Below are 18,547 nucleotides of genomic sequence, written 5' to 3' on the forward strand. Positions count from 1 at the left end.
TCAAGGCATCAGCAGGGTTCTGGGTTCCTCTCCACTCAAAAGACTACGGGAAGATCCTTCGTCATCTCTTCCAGCTCCTGGTGGCTCCTGATGCTCCTTGCTTATGGAAGCATGGCTCCAGTCTCCTTTCATCAGCCCATGGCCTTCCTTGCTGTGTGTGTCTAGGTCCCGTCATCTCCTTTTTTTTTTTTTTTTGAAATAGAGTTTTGCTCTTATTGCCCAGGCTGGAGTGCAATGGCGTGATCTTGGCTCACTGCAACCTCTGCCTCCCAGATTCAAGCGATTCTCCTGTCTCAGCCTTCCGAGTAGCTGGGATTACAGGCGTGCATGCCACCATGCCCAACTCATTTTGTATTTTTAGTAGAGATGGGGTTTCTCCATGTTGGTCAGGCTGGTCTCGAACTCCCAACCTCAGGTGATCCACCCGCCTCAGCCTCCCGAAGTGCTCGGATTACAGGTGTGAGCCACCGTGCCCACCCCCATCATCTTCTTATGAGGACACTAGTTATTGGATTCAGGGCACATACTAAATCCAATGTGATTGCATCTCAAGATCCTTAACTAGTTATAGCTCCAAAAACTCTCTTTCCAAATGAGATGACATTCTGAAGTTCTGGATGGGCATGGAGTTTGGGGGATGCTACACAGTGGAAGCACAGAGGAGCAGTTAATTTATAGCAGGTGCTCATGAAAGGTTTCATGAAGGAAGGAGCATTCGACTGAGCCTTGAAGAAGGTCAAGTGTTTCAACCAGAAGGGGTGTGACAAGGGAAATCTAGGTACAAGAAACCACCTGATCAAAAGCTCTACCTGGCTGGAATTGCGGGAGGGAAGAGGAAAGGGAAGCAAGAAAACACTGTATTGTGGGATAGGGAGGTAAGCAGGGAGTTTACACCTCAGACTCTGAGTCAGGTCAGTACTGGTGAGAATAGAAAAAAAGAGAAAGAGAAGAGAAGGGTCCAGACAGGTCATCTGTGGGTCCCTAGAGTCATCAGGCCAAAACAGCTGCACTAACCAATTTACAGGGGAGAGAGCAGTGGCCCATCTCTCCCATCCTCACTCTGTGCAGCCTGAAAGCAGGCAGGTAGGCTACCTGTTCTACCTGTGACATCTAGAAGTGTTTCTGCTTAGAGCATCGGTCACAACTGACCTTACAAATGAGGCTGTCTCATGAATAAACAAACATCTCCTTCTTACTCCCCCAGGCCCTTCCCTTGGGGGAACAAAGGTGTCTACCTCTGAGACCACGCCCCCCTGCAGTCTTGCTCACCTGTGCAGGAGGCCAGAGACTGAGCTTTTATTTATTATTTATTTATTTAAAAATAGAGACGGGAGTCTCCCTATGTTTCTTAGGTTAGTCTCGAACTCTTGGGCTCAAGCAATCCTTCCTTCTTGACCTTCCAAAGTGCTGGGATTACAGGTATGAGCTTCCACACCCAGCCAAGACTGGGTTCTTGACCCTGGAAAAGTTACTACCTTCTCCAGGTTGCAGCTGAGAAGCACACCTATAAAATGAGAGGGGTTACAATGATCCCTAAGATCCCGGCACGCTCGAAAATTCTCGTCTTACAGATCAGTCAACCCAAGAAAGCAACGGATTGCCAGGCTTCCCTGAATTGCAAGCAGGAGACTTCCAGGTGAAGAAAGCATTTGTCCCCATCACTGATCTCAGCCTTTGCTAGTCATCAGATGCCACCAAATGAAAAAGAAGCAACTCAGAGTTGGAAGACGTGCTGTGCCCCAGCTCCGCAGAGCCCCACACCCGTTCAAAACTCCCTCAACAGGTAGCTGTCTGCCGTGGATTTATTTCAGCTCTTGCAGAAGACGTTAATATTTCCAAACCGTCGCTTCTAAAGGAATAAGGGACCCAAATTCCCTGACTAGCATGTCAAACAAAATTTCCTGGTTTTTTTCTTCTAAATTCACCAACTTGTCTATTTGGGCTTCCAGGAATGCCTCCTCCATCTAGCAATACTGACTCTGAGTCAAGTTCATTTTCAGTGCACCCAGCCCTTCTGCTAATTCTCGTTTCGACTTCAAGCTCTTCTGAGCTTCCATCTTTTCAGATGAAGCGCACTTGTTTATGGCTGCACAGATCCCTTCCAAGCCCTTCTGATCTCTGTATCTTTGCAGTTACTTTCTCTGGTTCATTTCCATCTTGGTATTTGCCGAGGCCGTCTGCCTTGAGAAAGTGATCTCAGCTGTATTTATGAGGTGTCCTTTCTACCCAGGAAGTGTATCTGGTTGTCACAATCGCTGTAACAAAAGCCCTTGTCTTAACCTGCCACTACCAGCGATATCCTACCACAGTTTTGAGCATCAGTGCGGGATGGGTCCCACACACTACACGTTCTCCCTTATCCTTGGACAAAAGCATGAACACACCCAGAATTTTATAAGGCTGTGCCCACCGTTGTCTTCAGGAGACACAATCCAAAAATATAAGTCCATAAGATACTTGAAACATTTCAAACATATTATTCAGATGAACCATGAGGATTACGAAACCATCGAAGCCCGTTGGAAATGAGAAAAGTGAGTCTATTTAGACACTAGCATGCCCAAATGTGTGCTCATTGCTGCGGCACCCCTGAAATGAGTGAGATCTTAGAATCTGAAAATGAGCACATGCCTAGATTCTCAACAAGAAAGTGCCGGGTTAGCAAATGAATGAATGGTTGGTGGGAATTCATTCATTTATTCACTTATTCATACATTCAGCACATTTACTGAGTACCTACTGTATGCCAGGCACTGTTCTGGGCACTGAAGGCATGCAGGGAGCAAAGCAGATGAAAATCCCCACCCATGTAGTGAGAGCTGGCATTTTAGTAAGAGAGACAGATAAAAAGCAAGATCAATAGAACAGTACATTCTCATGCCTGTAATCCCAGCACTTTAGGAAGCTAAGGCAGGCGGAACACTTGAGGTCAGGAGTTCAAGAGCAGCTTGACCCAACATGGTGAAACCCTCCTTCTCTACTAATAATACAAAAAAAAAAAAATTGCTGGGCATGGTAGAGCGCACCTGTAATCCCAGCTACCTGGGAGTCTGAGGCACGAGAATTGCTTGAACCTGGGAGGCGGAGGTTGCAGTGAGCAGAGATCATGCCACTGCACTCCAGCCTGAGCCACAGTGGGAGACTCTGTCTCAAAAAATAAATAAATAAATAAAACAGAACATTGAATTGTCATCATAAGCAATGAGGAGAAAACCAATGAGGCAAGAAGGATGGGAATGCGAGGGCCTGAGATTCTAGGTAGGGTATAAGGAAGGCCACACTGAGAAGGAGACACGAGGAAAGACCTGAAGGAGGCGAGGGCATGGTGGGAAGGGAGCAGTAGCATTCCAGGGAGAGGACAGAGCAAGGGCTCTGAGGAGAGAGTGGAGTGTCTGAGGACCAAGAGGTGGCCAGTGTGGCTGAAGCAGTGAGTGAGTGGGGAGGAAGAACTGAGGGAGACAGGTTCCCATGTAGGACAGGTAGACCTAGCTGGCCCCAGGACTCAAGCATCATGCCCTCACCCAAGCCTTAGCAGGATCCCCTGGCTGCTGTGACAGGCAGGCGGTGGAGGTGTCAGGCCAGGGGTGGGGGACCTGCTAGGAGGCCGCCAGGTTTCCATGCCTCCTCCAAAAATATCACCCAGACTTGCTTCGCCACCTTCTTTGAGAGCTTCGCAGAGCTCAGGGAATGCTGTCAGCATTGCACTAGAGTTTTGGAGGATGCTGAGGGCCTCCTCTGATATCTTTTACTGTCAAGATGGAAGTGTCTGGGCTGAGGGTAATGGAGAATCTAGGCAGGCCGGGGTGCCACTGTTGGAGGGGGTGGGAGGCAGCTGGCACCCAGCCCTCGGGGCTCTGCTGGGCAGCCCTGCTCCCAGCCAGATCCTGATCTTTCTTGCTGGTAACTTAGGTGAGGAAGTGACAACCAGCTTCAGGGTGACACGGCTCTGAGGAATCGTGACTATGTTGGCTCCATTCATTGATTGAGCAAACTAGGCCTTGGAGATGTGGCAGGGAACCTCATAAAGAAGGTTCTCTCCTTGTGACACTTAGTGTTCCTGGAGTGACCACCATCCCCAGATTGAAAAATCTCCTAACACTGTGGAAGGATGAGTTGGCACCAACAAGCAGGCTTCTAATGGCAGTAGTGCTTAACCCCTCTGAATAAAATCAGATAACTGTGCTGGTGCTTAGAATAAAGGAGATGCTTTTCAGTCCTACTTTGTCAAACGACTTCTGGGGTGTTGTGTCCATGTGGGCCAGCACTTGGACAGGGCCCTTGACCAACTGGAAGGTATCCAGGGAGCAGGCTGGGTGACAAGGGCTAGAAGCCATGACTTGGGTTGGGTGGCAAATCCATGGGAGTATAGTTGACTGCTTAAGAGGCAGGAGAGGGTATCAGCTGCATTCCAGTACCACAGAGGCATGGGACCTGTTCTAGATGGTTCTGGAGGCCCACGCTAGGCCCGTGGGGAGGGCTCGAAAATGCAGACCTGGGCCCTGCAAGAGGAACACCTTCCTGCCCTTTGGAACAGGTTGCTCTTTAAGCAAACATGGTGTCGAGATTTCTGCACTGGGGGAGGTTAGGTTCTGGACAACCTCCCAGGTCCCTTCTACCCTTTGATTCTGTGAGTCATTGTCATGAAGTCAGTGAGGTCAATGACACAGGCAGGAGCAGGGGCAGGGGGCAGGAGGAAAAGAGGACACCAGCATCGATCAACCAACACTTGAAAATTAAAAGAAGGCAGCCCTTCTCAGCATGACTTCAGCAGGAATCTCCAGCAGTGATGTCATTCCTTTGTCCAGGCTTTCCAGGGTGCTGGGGAGCAGGGAGGAGGCAAGAGGGTGCAGGGTGGGCACAGACTCACATCCTTCACTCAGGCTTAGATTCCTGTGGCTTCTGAACTGGATGCTGATGGCTTCCTTGCGTTCCTAGTAATATTCATGACCATGGTACTCTCCATGTCTGTGGTACCATACATGATTGGTAATATACGTGACTGTGGTAATATACAAGGGGGCTTCAAAAAGGTGGTGGAAAATGGAATTAAAGGATGAAAATAAAAAATATAGGCCAGGCACAGTGGCTCACTCCTGTATTCCCAGCACTGTGGGAGGCCGAGGCGGGCAGATCACTTGACGTCAGGAGTTCGAGACCAGCCTGTCCAACAGGATGAGACCCCATCTCTACTAAAAATACAAAAATTATCCGGCATGGTGGTGCATGCCTGGGATCCCAGCTACTCGGGAGACTGAGGCAGGAGAATCACTTGAACCTGGGAGGTGGAGTTTGCAGTGAGTGGAGATCGCACCACTGCACTTCAGCCTGGGCAACAGAGCAAGACTGTGTCTTTCTCCCTCTCTCCATATATACACACACACACATACACACACACACATATACACAAATATATATATTTTATTTCTCAACATAAACTTCATCAAGTTACAAGACACTTTTGTAAGCGATGATACCAGCCATCTAGTCCGTCCCTAAATAACTGAGGGTCCTGAGAGTTCAGCCATGTCAATACAGTCTTTTTTTTACATCATTAGCTGAAGAGAAATGGATGCCCTTTGTCTTAGTCCTTTCTCACATTGCTATAGAGAAATATTAGAGACTGAGTAATTTATAAAGGAAAGAAGTTTAATTGACTCACAGTTACACATGGCTGAGGAGGCCTCAGGAAACTTACCATCATGGCGGAAGGAGAAGGGGAAGCAAGGCACCTTCTTCACAAGGCAGCAGGAAGGAGAATGAACTTAGGAGGAACTACCGAACACTTATAAAACCATCAGATCACGTGAGAGCTCACTCACTATCATGAGAGCAGCATAGAGGAAACTACTCCCATGATCCAATTACGGCCACCTCATCTCTCCCTTGGCAGATGGGGATTATGGGGATTATAATTCAAGATGAGATTTGGGTGGGGACACAACGCCTAACTGTATCACCCTTTAAAGATTTTTTAAGATTAAGAAACAAAAGGAAGTTAGAAACAGCCAAATCAGGACTGTAAAGTGGATGCCTAATGATTTCCCGTCAAAACCCTCACAAAATTGTCCTTGTTTGATGAGAGGAATGAATGGGAACCTTGTCTTAGTGGAGCAGGACCATCTGGTGAGGCTTTCCTGGGTGTTTTTCTGTTAAACTTTTGGCTAACTTTCTCAAAACACTCTCATTATAAGCAGATATTATTGTTCTTGTCCCTCCAGAAACTTAACAAGCAAAATGCCTTGAACATCCCAAAAAAAACTATTGCCATGACCTTTGCTCTTGGTCGGTCTGCTTTTGCTTTGACTGGGCCATGTCCACCTCTTGGTAGCCATTGCTTTGATTGTGCTTTGTCTTCAGGATTGTAGTGGTTAATGCTTCATCCTCTCTTACAGTTCTTTGAAGAAATGCTTCAAGATCTTGATCCCACTTGTTTAAAATTTTCATTGAAAGCAGCCGGGCATGGTGGCTCACGCCTGTAATCCCAGCACTTTGGGAGGCTGAGGCGGGCGGATCACCTGGTTGGGAGTTCAAGACCAGCCTGACCAACATGGAGAAACCCCGTCTCTACTAAAAATACCAAAAAAAAAAAAAATTAGCTGGGCATGGTGGCACATGCCTGTAATCTCAGCTACTCAGGAGGCTGAGGCAGGAGAATCGCTTGAACCCGGGAGGCGGAGGTTGCCGTGAGCCAAGATCACCTCATTGCACTCCAGCCTGGACAACAAGAGTGAAACTTGGTCTCAAAAAAATAAATAAATAAAATAAAATAAAATAAAATTTTCATTGAAAGCTTTGCTCTCATCTGCACCTGATCTGGATGCAGTAGTTTTGGTGCCCATCAAGTGGAAAGTTTGTTCAACTTTAATTTTTCAGTCAGAATTGTGTACGCTGAACCAATGGAGATGTCTATGGTATTGGCTTTTTTTTTTTTTTTTTTTTTTTTTTTTGCTGTTAATTGTCAGTCCTCTTCAGTTAGAGCACAAACAAGATGAATTTTTTCTTTCTAATTTGATGTGGATGGTCTGGCACTTCAGGCTTTATCTTCAACATCATCTCATCCCTTCTTAACAAGTTATCCATTTATTAACTACTGCTGATTTCTATTTTTTTTTTTTTTTGGGACAGTCTCACACTGTCGCCAGGCTGGAGTGCAGTGACATGATTTCAGCTCACTGCAACCTCCGCCTCCTGGGTTCAAGCAATTCTCCTGCCTCAGCCTCCCAAGTAGCTGGGACTACAGGCGCATGTCACCACGCCTGGCTAATTTTTGTATTTTTAGTAGAGACGGGATTTCACCATGTTGGCCAGGATGATCTCGGTCTCTTGACCTTGTGATCCGCCTGCCTCGGCCTCCCAAAGTGCTGGGATTACAGGTGTGAGGCACCGCACCTAGCCAACTGCTGATTTCTTTGGGGCATTGTCCCCATAAACTTTTCATAAAGTATCAGTGATTTCACCATTCTTCCATCTAAGCAAGCTTCACTGTAAATTTGATGTTTGTTCTTGCTTCAGTTTTAGTAGAATTTATGTTGCTCTGATAGGAGTTCTTTTCAAACTGATGTCTTATCCTTCTTAGTGCCTCAAACTAGATCCCATTTAGTCATGTTATAACAAGTTAGTTATTTTGGGGCAAAAAAAATCTCAAATATATGCCTAGTTTTTTCGTAATACGCATTTTCCTTGAACTTTTTGAAGACCCTTTGTACATGATTGTGGTAAAAGCATGAATGTAGGAATATACATGGCACTATTACTATACATGGTACTGTTAATATACATGGGAATATACATGGCACTATTAATATACAGGGTACTATTAATGACTATGGTACTGTACAGGACATGGTATTGTACATGACTATGGTAATATACAAGATAGATACTGTATATGACCTTGGTAATATACAAGATGGATACTCTACAAGACCATATTAATATGCAAGAATGATACTGTACATGACCATGGTAATATACAAGATTGATACTGTACATAACCGTGGTAATATATAAGACCTATACTGTACATGACCATGGTAATATACATGGCTGTGGCACTGTACATGACTGTGACAATGTGTGTGACGATGGTAACACACGTGACTTGGTACTCTACATGACTGCACAGTGCTTTTGCACATTCATTGTCTTCCTTGACCTTTTTTTTTTTTTTTTTTTTTTTTGAGATGGAGTTTTGCCAGTCGCGCAGGCTGGAGTGCAGTGGCACGATCTCGGTTCATTGCAACCTCCACCTCCTCCCAGGTTCAAACGATTCTCCTGCCTCCGCCTCCCAGGTTCAAGCAATTCTCCTGCCTCAGCCTCCCAAGTAGCTGGGATTACAGGCATGCGCCACCCCAGCTAATTTTTATATTTTTAGTAGAGATGGGGTTTCACCATGTTGGCCAGGATGGTCTCGATCTCTTGACCTTGTGGTCCGCCCGCCTCATCCTCCCAAAGTGCAGGGATTACAGGCGTGAGCCACCACACCCGGCCAGCAGCATGCATTTCTGAGATCCAGGTGAAGTGGCTGTCCTGGGACACGTCGCTGAGGGCAGATTCTGAACCCAGGTTTCCCAGCTTCAACACTCCATCTTTTCCCACTGCAACAAATAATCTCAGCCTGGCCTGGCCTGCCTCATTCAGGGTCATGGAGAGGTCAAGAGACAAGCTGTTAAGTAATGGGGCTTAGTACACACAGGGTTCTGGAGAGAGCGGTGATAAGCAGTGAATGAGTCAACAGGATGCGGGCAGGGATGTAGTGAAATCCGCTTTTACACAAACATCATTTAGAGCACTGAGTAGCAGTATTTGCATACAATGAATGGGAGACTTGCCAAAGGAATAAAATAGTCCTCAGTTATCAGGGTTTCTTTTAAAGAGTAAACTGACAAGCAGGGTAATAGCACAGTTGAATTTCTTTCATTTGACAACCAGTGTGACATCTTAACATGCAGAGACCCAGCTGCAGAGGAGAGAGTGAGTGACAGCTCCCTCCAGTTAAGCCCGAGGTCACTGAGCTCTGCGTGGCCTGAGAGCTTTGATCACTGTAAATTAAGGAAAATCTTAGAAGACTTCTCGAAGGAGGTGGCAACTGAGGGGGTTGCAGTAACTCTCCATTTTTCTGCTGGTTGTAGAGCCCTTCAAGGGTCTGAAGAAAATATGAACTCTATCCCAGGAAGAAGGTGCAACTGAAAGTTTTGTACTTTTAAGGGGTCATGTACCCCTGTCGCCTATCCCAGACTCTGGGTTAAGAAGGCTTGGACTAGATACAAGCAAAACCCATCCAAGTCCTACAGGCTCAGATGCAGGCCCAGGGCGAGAGCTCGTGTGAGAGGCAGGGAACGCCCTGGTATCCTGTGACACTGAAGCCAGGGCAAGCTCAGGGTGGAGAGTACAGATGTGTGGCTTAGTGCTTAAGGCCACCAATGGTCAGCCTGGTGAAGGCCACTGGGCCCCAGCCTTTCTTACCTCATTGGCCATCCCTACTTCAAGGAATGTGGCCTTAAATCCTCTTTTCAGCAGCCTTTCGGGGATTTTGATGAGTGAAGCGTATGATGATCTTGTCCACACTGAAACAGCCTCCTAAGGAACACGGTCTCCTGTCTGCGTCCCACCTCCCCCAGCCACTTCTACCAGCCTCCAAGCCCCGCGGTCCCCATGCGGACCTCAGCGCCAGCTGAGGTTCAAGGTCCAGGTTTTCAAACTGGGTTCCGGAGCACCCTAGAGGCCCCAAGAAGGTAGGGCCACGTGGGAGATGGAGCAGGGAGGGTTCTGAGGGACCCCTCCTTCCTGTGGACCAGATCAGTGTTGTCACTTCTGTTTTGTGGCTTACAATTCCATGTTAAGATTTTGGTGTGCATTTTGAAAGAAAGTCATTGTTTTAAAGAAAGGAAAAAAATAAGGCTTGAAAATGATGCTTCAAGGAAATGACTCAGCCTGCTCCCTCTCCTCGACGGACCCTTCTTGGATTTGCTGGATGTCCCCTCTTTAATGACACCTCCACCTTTGGCTCTTTACTCCAAGGTGCTGTGGCTTCTGGACCAAATGCCCTCTAGTTCGCTTGGGCTTTTGCCCCTCAGGAGAGGGACCCACACTCCCACCCCAGACGTGTGGAACCCCTCCTGCCCTCAGCCTCGGCACCTCCTCTACCTCTGGGGTGCCCACAAGCTAGAAGCTCTGAATGCCCAAGCGGGGCTGAGACAGCCTCTCCAAGGGGGACTCAGCCCAAATCCATCTGCCAGAAAGGACACAAGAGGCTTCTCCCTGGCCCTCCCTGCCTCCAAAGCACCCATCCCTGGGAGAGTGTGCCTTGACAACCTCAGCCCCAAAGCCCAGACCTGGCCCAAAGGCAGTGTCACAGCAGCCAAAATCTTTTGGGCGGTAGAGGCCGGCTCCGGCCAGAGCACTCATGCAATTTGTGGTGCCGGCCAGGGCTGCTGGAAACCAGCGCCTAATGCTGTAGATTATGAGGGGCCTCCCAGTGACCTGCTGTGTGACCTTGGGCGAGCAACCCTCTCTGGGCTTTGGTTCCCTCATCTGAAAAATGAAGGTGTGGAAATGTAGTGAAAAAGCTCCTATCACCTCCTGGGTAATGGCAAGAGCGTTTCCAAGAGACAACCACTCCTTCCAGGTGGGGCAATGGCCGTGGGGGTGGGGGGCAGTGGATACCCCCTGCTCCAGCCCTTCTCCTTCTGCATATTAGACCAGATGCTCAGCAGGACACCAGAGAAAAAAGGCAAAAAACCCGCTGGCCTGACTCAACCTTGGTTCTGGGACTCCCCCGGGAAGCAGAGAGTTGTGCCCCTGCCACAGAAGCCCTCAGGGGGAATTGGAGCCTTTGACCCTTTCTAGAAGTCTGTGGGAGGGAACCACTCCCTACAGGGAGTCTGGCCATCTCCCTTCCACCCGAGGCCTCACCTCTGTTGAGATGACCCGTGGCACAGCCCCTATCTTCCCAGGCAGGGGCTGGTCCAACATAGGCCTTTCTGCAACCCAGGGGCTGAGGCTGGTCAGGGGTACGGCCTCCTCTCTGGTCCTGGCTGCCCAACCCCCACAACCATCCAACTTCCCCTGCACAAGGCATTAGTCATTTTGATCTCTGCGTCCAAGTAGCTCAATTGGTCAGGACTGGGCTGCGGTGAGGCCAAAGTCAGGGGTTACCATAGCAACTCACCACGCTTTGTGGCTGCTTGTTGATATCCACAGGGGCAGGGGGCATGCCCTCTCACTCACCAAGTATCTGGCAACTGGCACAGTATCTGGCCCACAGTAGATACTTAATAAATGGTTGTTGCCTAAATGAATGCCTGACCGACCCATTGTAGCTAGTTAGAGCCAGTGATTACTGAGCACCTACTATGTGCCAGGGACTGTTCTAAGCCCTGACACGTCACAAGGTCATTTACTACTCGAAGTAACCTTCCAGCGTGGGTACCGTTATCATCTTCTTCTTACCAACAGGACTCTGAGAGTCAGTAACTTAGAATCACACAGCTAGTAAATGACCCAGCAGGATTGGAACCCAGGGTGTCTGCTTGTAACCAATGAGTCTTGCCTTTTGGTTGATAGTTTCACGGAAGAGATGGCGTTGATGGCCCCTAGTGGAGTCCGTAGCCAGACAGTCTATATGGGTCAAACAACATCACCTCCAGCTTTCCCGATGGGGGCTCTGGAGGTGTTCCTCAGATTGGTTTATTGACTCATGGGACCAGAAGTCCCTGGGTAGGGCTGACTTTGGGCATGTCTCCAGGGGCTCAGTGCTGTCAGGACTCAGGAGGGTTTCTCTCTCCCCTCACTTTAAGGCAGACCTCTCTGCCACGGGGCTGCTCACACCTGCCCCCTGCTGCTCATAACGTAACCTTTCCAGCTCCCATTCAAGTAGACAGACAGGTGTTCATTGCCCAGAAGTCCTGGAAGGGTCCAGGAACTGGGTCTCTCTGGCAGTGACTGGGTGAGCCTGAACCAAGGAAATGGTGCTGTATTTGGCCAGCTGGGGGTCATGGCCAGACTCTGAGCCAGGGGTATACCAGCCCCAGCCAAGCCATAGGGTTTGGGAGTCGGGAGGTTGGCTTCTGCAGGGCAGATGGGGGGATACCATGAGCAGGAGCAAGGGGTCCAGTACACCTTCTTGTGGAAGGACAACACTCATCTTCCAGTCATGCCACGTGGAAACAGCCAGGAGAGCCAGGCCTGCCTGTATCAGGCAGCCCTCCAGATCTAATCCTGCAGACCTTATCAGGTCATTTACTGATGCCTTACCACCGCGCCCCCCTACCCCCCACCCATCTCCCCAAGAAAAAAAAAGATAGAATGGACTTTTCAGGGTTGAACTAAAATCTCTGCCTTCAAGGAGACTGCAGTTCAAAGAGGCAAAATGCTCAGCCACCAAAGTCCAGCAGGTTGTCAACAGACTGACTTTGGAAACTTTTCTAGACGATAGATAGAGAGATAGACTGTGATATGAGAGGAAAGGAAGCCCTTTGCTAGGTCATGGTTGCTAGTGATACTTCACAGGTGCGAGAGGCCAGCTCTCCCTCCCCTCCAGCTGCGGGCAGGGGAGCAGAACAGAGATGATATTGGGTCCTTCCAAGGTGGTTGGTGGGGGGGGGGGGGGGCTTCCTTTTAGCGCTCCCGCAGCCCAGCAAGCAGTGGCCCCTCTCACAGGCCTGGTAGCAGGTCACCGTGGGGAGCTGGGGCCAGTGTGACTGTAAAGGGCGGCGTGACCTTCATGCAGGCAGGCAGTCCTGCCAAACACACCCACATGGAGTCTGTCCACCCTTGGCTGCACGGCCCATGTTCTTACATCTCAGATGCCAAAGAATTAAGAGTCTGACCTGGCCTCTCCGGGCCACTTCCCTATGAGCACACAGCAGAGGAGACGGGGTCCTTAAGGGATGGCAAGACACAAGGTCAGTGTGGACTGGGCACATGGTGCCCTCCGAGGGCTCACACCTCCTCAGCCAGCAGATCCATGCCTTGGCTTTGGGGATGTCTCCTGAGCCTTCAAGTCAGTGGAAATGTTTGTGTGAGTGTGTGTGTGTGTGTACATGTGCACACACACACACACACACACAGATGTGCGGTTCTTTCTTTCTCAAGGAGCCAGTAAAGCATAGAGATTCAGATTTTGAGTTCAGGAGTCAACCACACCAAAGTTCATATGCTGGCTCTTCTATTCACTTGCCGTGTGACCTTGAGCAAGTTACTGGACCTCTCTGAGCCTACATGCCTTGGTAGGGTGGACCATGGCTGAAGGCAGCTGCAAGCACAGACGGGGGCTTCCAACCAGTCTTTGTTGTTAATAAAGGGCTACCCACGTGTTAAACAATTTACATGACAATCTGATTTACTCCTCAGAGCAACCCTATGACACAGTCACTGTTCCCAGTTTAAAGATGGAAATACTAGGGCTCAGAGACGTTAAATACTTGCCCAAGGTCACACAGCCCAGGTAGCCATGGGATTCGAATCCAGGCAGTCTGGATTCTAGGAAAGGAAACCTGGCTGTGCCTAGGACTGGAGTCTAAGCTGAGGCGTTAAGGATGAGATGGAAGCAGCAGAAGGAAAATATCCCAGGCAGAGGGAAACAGCGGATCTAGAAAATAGGAGATGAGAGAGTTTGTTTCCTTTGGGAAAAAGACCCTGGCCTGGCCAGAACAAAAGTGTGAGCAGGGAGTGGAGAGAGATGGCCAGGGCCATACCTCGTAGAGCCTGGTGGTTGTGGGGTGAAGTCTGGACATGATTGGGAGAGCACTAGGGAGCCACTGAAGGCTTTCTACAGGATGCACGACCAGCCCACATTACTGGAAGGTGACGGAAGCCTGATTTTCCACAGAATTCTCTGATGTTGGAGGGATGTGATGCTCTCTGAGGACCGCGGAAAATCACTTTCTGTGGGGCTGGTGCTTGGGAAAATTCCCGCCTCAACTGGCCCTATGGGCCAAGGGCCTGGCTTTTCTCCCCGCATCCTGGTCTTTGCAGGGTGTGCTGGCCTGGCCATTTCCCATTGAATGTCCCGCTTCCTCTGAATCCCCTGGCCCTCTGGGCCCAGAGCCACAGCCTGATAGCATGAGACCAGTCAGCCGGAAGGGTTAACTCCAAGGCAGTTGACCTTCGTCCTAGCAGAGATTAAACCGATTCCTAATTAATAGCCTGTAGGATAGCTACCTTGGCACAGCTTGCAAGTAATTTAAGGCTTGTCCTTAGAGGCCGGTCCATAAATTACGTTTAATTAGCTGAAGGTCTCCCTGGGACACATCAGCCTGGTGTGTGATTGAGCCTACCAGCTCAGTGACCTCTGAATTTCATGTTGGAGTATGAGGGAGATGCTGAGATACTCCAGTAAAATGTTTATTTCCTTTTCCAAAACAAGAGCTGAATTGTTTCTTCTGCTAGCAGCTCTGAGGGGTACCGCCAACCGGTTTGGGGGTCTCTGCTCAGCTAGTTCCTGGCTTTGCTCTTGACTAATTACTTATACTTCCAGGGTCTCAGTGCCTTATCTCTAAAAAGAAGCCGAGTTCAAGTCTACAGACCCTTATCTGAAACCCTTAAGGCTAGCTGTGTCTCATAGGTCTGACGTTTTGGACTTTGGAAATGCAATCCAGCACATAGGCCATATACCTAGTGACGCCCACAGCAAGGTCTAGGGCAGCCACCCGTAATCACAGTGATAGTCACCACAGTGGGATAAAGAGACCAGAACTAGCCTCATGATGGTTCCAATTAGGGCTTGCTCTAAACGCGTGTGTCAAAAATAAATGTAGGATTTTAGAGCTTTTTGGATTCTAGAACGGAGGATAAGGGGCCATAAACCTCACTGTTGAACTCAGAGAAGCTCCTAAATAAATGCTAATTATGATGAGTACTGTTGTTATTTTTTTTGTTTTATTTTACTTGCCGAGACAGAGTCTCACTCCATCACTCAGGCTGGAGTGCATTGGTGCAATCTCAGCTTACTGCAGCCTCAACCTCCCAGGCTCACGTGATCCTCCCCAGTGGCTGGGACTATAGGCGCGCACCACCATGCCTGGCTAACTTTTGTATTTTTAGTGGAGACAGGCTTTCACCATGTTGCCCAGGTTACCTGTTGTTATTATTCCTCTTTCCCCTACAGCTAATATGCTGCCATGTCCACTGCCCCTGCACATGTAGAGACTGGATGTGCGGGCAACTTTTAGTTTGGCAGGTGTCACCTGTCTGCTGGGGATGTGTGATACGTTCTCCCTGGAGTGGCTCTGCCGGAGCTGTGTTTGTGTTTCCTGCTGCCTGGGGGAGCGTGGAAGGCTTGTGACTTGGCACGAGGTCCCACTGGGTGTTCCTGTTGGGCACCCTCTGTGTGATGGCTGGGGCTGGCTTCCTGGGTGTGACCCAGGGATTCTCACTGGCCCTGCTCTCAGAAGCGCCCTACACTTGGTTTGAGGCTCGGCTGTCACCATCTTGCAATTCTTTACAATTTTTGAACCAGGGACCCTGCAAATGATGTGGCTGGTCCTAACGACAGCCATACCACACAGGTCGTCAACTTCATTCCTCCCAAGTTCCCCTCAAAGGGAAGTTACTAATGTTTCACAGAAGAGGCAAAACTATTTCATTCATTCATTCACACAGTCACTGGGCACCCAATTACCAAGCAAGGCCTGGAAATTCCTTGGAGAGCCTACATTCTAGAGAGCATGTGTGTTTGAGAATGGGAGAAATAGACAAAAACCAAGCAAACAAATAACCACCATCACTTCAGATAGTGACCAAGTGCTGCAAAGACAAGAAAGCAGAGGGATGTGAGGGAGAAGGATGTTAAAGATTAAATTCAGTGAAGGAGAAGCTGGAATCAGGGCTGGAGTTCAGCTGTGCCTTGTTGCACTCCATGGGTACTCGCTAAAGATCTGGGGTCATTTCAGGCTGGGCGCCGTGGCTCACGCCTGTAATCCCAACACTTTGGGAGGCTGAGGTGGGTGGACCAGTTGAGGTCAGGAGTTCGAGACCAGCCTGGCCAAGATGGTGAAACCCTGTCTCTACTAAAAATACAAAAATTAGCCAGGTGTGGTGGTGGGCGCCTGTAATCCCAGGTACTCGAGAGGCTGAGGCAGGAGAATCGCTTGAACCCGGGAGGCGGAGGTTGCAGTGAGCCGAGATCGCGCCACTGCACTCCAGCCTGGGTGACAGAGTGAGACTCCGTCTAGGGCGGGGGGAGATCTGGGGTCATTTCTAGGTTCCCCACCCCCCACAAGGCAGGGTGATCATTAGTTAATGGGGTCCAAGTAGGGGAGTCAATGGGGGTCTCCTTGAGCCGGGGGGGACTATTCATCCCCAAATACCTCGTCACCCCGGCTTCTCACAATAAACCCAGAGGCTCAGTTTGGGGGGGCAGTGGGTGAGGAGAAGGGCAGCCTTGGTTTCTCTGAGGGTCTCCAAGTTCTCCCCGTGCCAGGCCCCCTGCACTTGAGGCTTCTGACCGGCCCTGCGGTTTGGTGAGCATTTTCTTGCACTTTTGACCTTCCCCACACCAGCACAGGGAGGCCAGTTTCAGTTTTCCCCACTTCCCCAGATGGAGATGGTGAAGCTCAGAGATGCCAAGTGACTCATCCAAAAGTCACACAGCAAATCAACTCCAGAGCAGATTCCTTGAGGCCCCAACCAGGCTGCTTTTCATTCCAAAGGGCAGTGCAGGCTCTCAGCTCTGAGCGCTGGCTGCCAAGTTAGTGCGGTCCAGGGCTGCTCTGGGAGCTCCGCCGGATAAACAGGCTCCCTGCTTCGGAAGGGAGGGGCGGTGCGCGGCCAACGGGACACTTTTATACCTCTTTATACCTGGAAGCCATCCCTGCAACCCCCCAACCAGGCTTTGCAAGGGAGAAGTAATGAGCTTCCCAGAAAGCCCAGAGCAAAGGCAGGCACCTCCCCAATCTCTTCCCACGAAAACCCGAAGCTGACCCCGGAGGCCCAGCCCTCGGGTTTAGAGGCTTCTCGGGGAAGCGGAGACAGAGACCCTAGAGGAGAGGCTGCCCCCGGAGGGGTGGGAGCTGCCAGCCCCCAGGGGTGCCCGAGGGGAGCGAGGCCGCTCCAGGGAGGTGGGTGCCCGCCAGCGGGGCGGCGAGGGCTGCCGGGACGGTTCACGCAGCGGCCAGCAGACTGGCTGCGTGTTGCAATGTCTGGTGGCGTTTGCAGCATCCTGTCCGTGTGTGCAGCTGGGGTAACCTCGGGCCGGCGGAGGAGCGCGTGTGGCTCGTAGGCCCTGCGGCCGGAGGCTGCTGGCACCTTGCATCTCATTTACAGCTCCGGGTTCAGCCACAGGTCAGCGGCGCCCGTGACATCACGGCGTCTGTTTACCGACGGGTCTGGGCAAGAGCGGACGGTCCCGGGGCGGGAGGGGGACCCCAGCAGCGCCCCGGCCCCCAGCCCGGCTCCCCTCCTCACCCCCTCCGCCCAGCCCCTCATCGTCTGCACCTGAGACCTCAACCCAGCCCCCTTCTGCAGCCACCTACCCTGCCCCCTCCCCAGCTGCACCCGGGATCCCAACCCAGCTCCTCTCCACAGCCCCCAGCCTGTCCCATCGCCCCCCATCTGTACCCTGACCGCACCTCGGCCTTCCTTCGCCGCCCGGCCCAGGACCCCAACCTGTTTCCCCGCTTTCCCCGCAAAGCCCTCCCTATCTGCTCCCGGGACACCACCTGGCCCCCTCCTCACCCGCTCCACCCAGTCGCCCTCCAGTCTGCACCCAGGACCCCAGCCTCGCCCCGCCCCCTCCCCATCTATCTCCCGCCCCTTCCCATCCCCTTTCCACCCCTTTCCCATCCGCCGCTTGGGATCCCAGCCCGATCCCCACCCGGCACTGCAGCCCCGCCCAGCCCCTCCCGGGACCCCCGCGGCCCCGCCCCGCGCCCGCCCCTGGGCCCACTTTCAGAAAGACTTCCTGGAGCCTCCTGCCCGACCCGCTGAGGCTTGGCGGCTCCTCCTGCCACCCCCTCACGCCATCATGTGAGCCAGGCTGGCCTCCCGGCCGCGCAGCCGGCTGCAGCTCGTTAGCTGTCAGGGCCAGGGTTGGGACGGCCCGGGCACTTTGTTATTGGAAACTGGGCTCACTCCCGCTGCGCTAGGTGGGTCCCAGGCGCTGGGGCAGCCTCTTCCCCCGGAGCTGCCCTTGCCACCTGGAACTGCTTTCTCGCTCACCGCCTCCCCTCCCCTCCCTCTGCGTAAACCAATTGTTCTGGAAGCTGAAGGGACCTGGGATTCTCTTCCTGCATACCTGGGGCTTGCCAGAGCCAACCCTCCTGGAGAGGGAGGCGCTGGGGCTCAGGGAACGGCAACCTCATTCTTCCATTTTCTCAGGCCAAACGCTCTGGTGTCCTCTGGGAAGCTCACTTTCTCCAGCACCCAGCTCTGCAACCGTCCAGAATCCCTCTTCTCCCATCACCTAAGCATCCCAGCCCAGCCCCTTCCAGCTTCATGTCAGAGGCTGTCTTTTTTCTCCTTACAACCTCCCAGTCTACCCCATCTCAGAATAGAATTCAAAGTCCTGCTGTGGCTGGTGTCTCCCGCTTGCTCTTCCACACTGGTC

The 18,547-nt window shown here is 51.1% G+C and overlaps 1 protein-coding gene across 3 annotated transcripts in view; it reads left to right on the forward strand.

The window, feature by feature from the left end:
- DHRS3 (dehydrogenase/reductase 3) overlaps nucleotides 1-18,547 on the forward strand; it is a 51,925-nt gene that overhangs the window by 5,887 nt on the left and 27,491 nt on the right. Inside the window, exon 1 of one of the 3 annotated variants that reach the window (XM_016954334.3) lies at nucleotides 17,161-17,283. The exons of the other annotated variants lie outside the window; for them this stretch is intronic. The gene's annotated coding sequence lies outside the window, so the exon portion shown is untranslated. Of the gene's footprint in view, nucleotides 1-17,160; nucleotides 17,284-18,547 lie in introns of those variants that run through there. 3 annotated transcript variants of the gene reach the window in all.

This window comes from Pan troglodytes, chromosome 1 (genome assembly GCF_028858775.2).
Source record: "Pan troglodytes isolate AG18354 chromosome 1, NHGRI_mPanTro3-v2.0_pri, whole genome shotgun sequence".
NCBI classification, from domain to species: Eukaryota; Metazoa; Chordata; class Mammalia; order Primates; family Hominidae; genus Pan; species Pan troglodytes.